This window comes from Chenopodium album, chromosome 13 (genome assembly GCF_948465745.1).
Source record: "Chenopodium album chromosome 13, dcCheAlbu1.1, whole genome shotgun sequence".
Classification (NCBI taxonomy): Eukaryota; Viridiplantae; Streptophyta; class Magnoliopsida; order Caryophyllales; family Amaranthaceae; genus Chenopodium; species Chenopodium album.
In genome coordinates, this window is record NC_137846.1 from 34,963,677 (window position 1) to 34,969,459 (window position 5,783).

Consider the following 5,783-nt stretch of genomic DNA (forward strand, 5'->3'; position numbering starts at 1 on the left):
AAGGGAAAAGCAATCCCTCTTACCACAAAGTCACAAAAAATGTCACAACTAATGTCAATGAAGGACTTATGCTATCTTTACATACCCATGTATATATTTTTTTCTTATTGATCCAAAACAAGTCAATTAGTGACAGTCAAAACAAATTTTTTTATTTTTTAATGAAAATTCTGCAGAAAATTTGGCAGCATTTCCCTTAAAACAGAACTATATCAAAATTTTAAACTCATTGAAACCCTGCACAAAATCCCAGCCATGCTTCATACATGGCAACACAGAACAAAACGAAGTATAACTGAAAACACAGAAGGCATTTGCAGCAAATTTTTATCTCTCCCCCACACTTAAGAACAAGCATTGTCCTCAATGTTAATAAACATAATAGAAGAGCATAGAAAGAGATAACCTGATGGTGAAGTTATAAGCTTGTTCCTTCAGCGAATCAGGTGATACATCAGGTTGTACATCATCTGAAATTGGGTAGGAGCTACCAGGTACAGACTACAGCTAGCAGAGCAGTAATTCCCTTCTCTTCATTTATGAGTGTCCAAATCACCGTTTTATTTCTAAGCTGCAAGAAAATAGAACAAATAGAAAGAAAAGATAAAATAGGAGCGAGAAAAACAAACAAAAACCAATAAAAGGAAATGGAAAAGAACTTGGGTTGCCTCCCAAGAAGCGCGTGTTTTAAGTCGCGAGCCTGACTATCATGGTACTTAATTTTCAGTAGGTTCTTCTAAGGAGTAAGTCACTCTTGTAGGCACCATCTCATCAACCAAGTAAGGTTTAAGTCGCTGACCATTCACCTTGAAAACTTCAGATTTTCCTTGTATTTCAACTGCACCATATGGATAAACTTTCACAACAGTAAATAGACCAGACCATCTAGATCGCAACTTTCCTAGAAACAATTTCAAGTGTGAGTTAAAGAATAAAACTTTCTGTCCCACTTCAAAAGTCTTGTGGTTAATGTGCTTATCATGCCAAAGTTTAGTTTTCTCTTTATATGTTTTAGCACTCTCATAAGCATCTAACCTAAACTCTTCTAATTCACTCTATTGTAGCAATCTCTAAGCCCCAGCAGTCTTAAGGTTCATGTTTAACTCCCTTATTGCCAAAAATTCCTTATGCTCTATTTCTACGGGAAGATGGCAAGATTTTCCATAAACTAGCCTATAAGGAGACATTCCTAAAGGTGTTTTAAAGGCTGTCCTATACGCCCATAAGGAATCATCAATCTTATTAGCCCAATCCTTCCTAGAAATGTTCACGGTTTTCTCTAGAATTTGCTTTAACTCTCTATTAGCAAGCTCTACTTGACCATTGGTTTGAGGATGATAAGCTAATGCAACTTTATGTTTAACCCCATACTTTCTTAAAAGAGAATCAAGCGGCTTATTGCAAAAATGAGAGCCTCCATCACTTAGAATCGCTCTAGGAACACCAAATCTAGAAAAAATATTCTTTTTAAGAAATTTCATAACTTTAGAATCATCAGTTTGAGTAGCTATAGCTTCTACCCATTTAGAAACATAACCAACAACAACTAAAATGTATCTATTATTATGGGAAGAGGGAAAGGGACCCATAAAATCAATTCCCCAGACATCAAACAACTCAACTTCAAGCATAATATTCATAGGCATTTCATTTCTTTTAGATATGTTACCTACTCGTTGGCATCTATCACATTTGCTAACATAGTCTCTAGCATCTTTATACATAGTAGGCCAATAAAAACCAGATTGCCAAACTTTAGCTACTGTCTTATTTGTACTGAAATGGCCACCACACTCTAAAGAGTGACATGATACAATATGTTATGAAATTCTTCTTCAGGCACACATCTTCTAATGAGACTATCAGCACAAAATTTATATAACAAAGGCTCCTCCCAAAAATAATGTTTAACATCCCACAAAAATTTCTTTTTCTGATGATAGCTTAGATTTGAAGGAATGATTCCACTTACCAAATAGTTTACTAAATCAGCATACCAAGGAATACTAGCAATTGCCATCAATGGTTCATCAGGAAATGTTTCATTTATAGGTAATTCAGAATTATTATCAATTTCCAATCTAGATAAGTGATATGCAACAATATTTTCAATGCCTTTTTTGTCTTTAATTTCTAAATTAAAATCTTGTAGTAAAAGAATCCAATGAATTAATCTAGGCTTAGGTTCCTCTTTACTTAACAAGTATTTTAAGGCAGAGTGGTCTGTGAAAACAATTACCTTAGACCATATAAGATAAGATCTAAATTTATCCATAGCAAACACAACAGCAAGCATTTCTTTTTCAGTAGCTGTGTAATTTAATTGAGCATCATTGAGCATTTTACTAGCATAATAAATTACATGCAACTTTTTATCTTTTCTCTACCCTAAAACAGCACTAAGAGCATAATCACTTGTGTCACACATTAATTCAAAAGGGAAATTCCAATTTGGAGCTATCACAATAGGTGCTGAAATCAACTCTTGCTTTAATTTATTAAATGCATGCAAACATTCAGAGTTAAAATCAAAGGGAGCATCTTTATTTAACAAATCACATAAGGGTTTAGAAATATTAGAAAAATCCTTAATGAAATGTCTATAAAAACCCGCATGGCCTAAGAAACTTCTAATTCCCTTAACATTAATTGGAGGAGGGAGTTTTTCAATTACTTCTATTTTTGCACGATCTACCTCAATTCCTTTTGCAGAAATTTTATGCCCAAGCACTATACCTTCTTGTACCATAAAATGGCACTTTTCCCAATTTAAAACTAAATTAGTCTTTTCACAACGTTGCAAAATCAGAGAAAGGTTAGCTAGACAATTATCAAAAGATGATCCAAAAACAGAAAAATCATCCATAAACACTTCCATAATTTTCTCCATATAATCAGAAAAAATAGACATCATACAACGCTGAAATGTAGCAAGAGCATTACATAAACCGAAAGGCATACGACGAAAAGCAAAAGTATCGTAGGGACAGGTAAAGATAGTCTTCTCCTGATCATTAGGAGCAACATGAATTTGATTAAAACCAGAATATCCATCAAGAAAACAATAATAGTCATAACCAGCAACTCTCTCTAACATTTGATCTAAGAATGGCAAAGGAAAGTGATCTTTTCGAGTTACACTATTAAGTTTTCTATAGTCTATGCAAACTCTCCAACCAGTCACTATTCTAGTGGGAATTAATTCATTATTATCATTAGCCACAACAGTCATTCCACCCTTTTTAGGTACTACTTGTACAGGACTGATCTAAGGACTATCAGAAATAGGATAAATTATTCCTGCATCTAACCATTTTAAAGCTTCTTTCTTAACTACTTCTTCCATGTTAGGGTTTAATTTTCTTTGATTTTGAACTATAGGTTTATAATCTTCTTCTAGCAGAATCTTATGCATACAAACAGATGGGCTTATTCCATTAAGATCAGAAATAGTCCAACCAAGTTCTTTCTTTCTTTCTCTTAAAACACGCAAAAGTTTATCTAATTGTTCATCAGATAGTGAAGCATTTACAATAACAGGTAAGGAATCATTTTCACCAAGAAAAGCATATTTTAGATGTGATGGCAGAGGCTTTAACTCTAAAGTAGGTGCTTACACAGTAGAGGGAGGAGGAAGAGGATTACCTTTCTCGAGTATCTCAAAATGATTACCTCTTTTCTTCCATGGAGGGCATGCCTCTAAAGCATTGGCCATTTCCAACACCTCAATATCATCATTATGGGATGTACCTGCACTTATTAGGCACACTTCAAGGGTATCTTTAGAAATAGAATCAATCATTTCTTTATTTAATTCATTAAGCACATCAACTCTAAACACATGGTTAGTAAAAGAAGGATATTTGGCAGATTTAAACAAATTGAATTGTACCTCTTCTTCACCAATTTTAAAAGTTAACTTGCCATTTTTAACATCAATTACAGCACCAGCAGTAGCCAAAAATGGTCTTCCAAGAATAATAGGCACGTCAACATCCTCATCCATATCAAGAATAACGAAAGCAACAGGTATAATGAATTTACCAACTTTCATTAACACATTTTCTACTACTCTTAGAGGATATTTAACAGACCTATCAGCAAGTTGCAAAGAAATAGTAGTGCGTTTTAAATCATTTAAACCAAGCTTCTTATATATAGAAAATGGCATTAGAGAAACACTTGCACCTAAGTCACATAAAGCTTTAGAAAAATTAACATCACCAATAGTGCAAGGAATAGAGAAGCTGCCAGGATCTTTAATTTAGGAGGAAGCTTTCTGAATTACAACACTACATTCTTCATTCAAAGCAATAGTTTCATAATCTTCCAATTTCCTCTTTTTAGACATGATTTCTTTAAGAAATTTAGAATATGAAGGAATTTGCATCAATGCATCATCAAACGGAATATTAACTTACAATTGCTTAAACATTTTAAGAAATTTTTCAAATTGATGATCCACTTTATTTTGCTTAAGACTTTGAGGAAAAGGAATGGGACGTACATAAGGCTTAACAGGAACAAGCTTAGGATTAGAATCATCACTGCCTAGTTCAGGTTGCTTTTCAAATTCAACTTCAGCATTTTCATCAATTACGTCTTTAGCCTTGGCTTGAACAGTTACATCATCAAGGGTTTTACCACTTCTTAAGGTGACAACTTTGTATTGCTCTTTAGGGTTAACCTCAGTTTGACTAGGCAGACCACCTTGGCTTCTAGAATTAATAACATTAGCCAATTGGCCTAACTGAACTTCCACATTTTTGTTTGAATTAGCTAATTGATCAACCTTATTTTCCAATTTTATGATTCTCTCAGAACTAGCATTAGCAAGTTTTTCAATAGCCAATTCCCATGATGGTCTCTCTTGTTGTGGTTGTTGTTGTCTTTGAAGGAAACCAGGTGGGTTTTGTGGTCTAAGGTTATTAGCTTGGTTTCCTTGATCTCTCCAAGTAAAATTAGGATGATTCTTCCAGCCAGGATTATAAGTATTAGAGTAGGGGTCATTTTGTGATCGATTATAATTAGAAACACATTGAGCTTGTTCAAAACTAGGAAAATCATTACTAGCATGTGCACCCCCACAATTATCACAAGAGAAATCAAAACTAGAAATAAGACTAACGTTACTCATTTTACTGAAAATTTTAGTCAAATTATCAACCTTAGCATTTAACATGTTAATACCATCCACATCATACATCCCTGTACTCTTTTTAGAGACTGATCTTTCACTAGAACAACCATAATTATTAAAAGCAAGTTCTTCTAATAACTTAGTGATTTAAGCCATTATAAAAAGTTTGCACAAGTAGCCAATCAGGGATACCGTGGTGAGGACATTAATGTTGCAAATATTTAAACCTTTCCCAAGACTCATATAATGACTCTAATTCATTTTGAGTGAAATTAGTAATATCATTACGCAATTTAGCCGTTTTAGCAGGTGGGAAAAATTTATTCAGAAAAGCTTGCGATAAAGAAGTCCAAATAGTAAAAGGATTAGATGATTTAGAAGATAACCATTTTCTTGCTTTATCTCTTAGTGAAAATGAAAACAACCTAAGTCTAATAGCATCTTCACTTACCCCATTTAGCTTAATCGTATCACATTTTTCAAGAAAATTAGCTAAATGTTCTAATGGACATTCAACAAGTGACCCCCCAACTGATCTTGCTGAACAATATGAATTAAAGCAGGCTTAAGTTTAAAATTATTAGCTTGGACAGAAGGTCTTACTATACTTGCAAAGGTTGAATTAGCATCGGGCATTGCATAC

General features: G+C 33.7%; 1 non-coding gene across 1 annotated transcript; it reads left to right on the top strand.

Annotated features, from left to right (window-relative positions):
* Positions 1-5,328: 5,328 nt before the first annotated feature.
* On the top strand, positions 5,329-5,435 carry LOC145577268 (small nucleolar RNA R71). The gene has a single exon (XR_014098722.1). It is a non-coding gene; the product is annotated as a small nucleolar RNA R71 (small nucleolar RNA).
* The last annotated feature ends 348 nt before the right edge of the window (positions 5,436-5,783 follow it).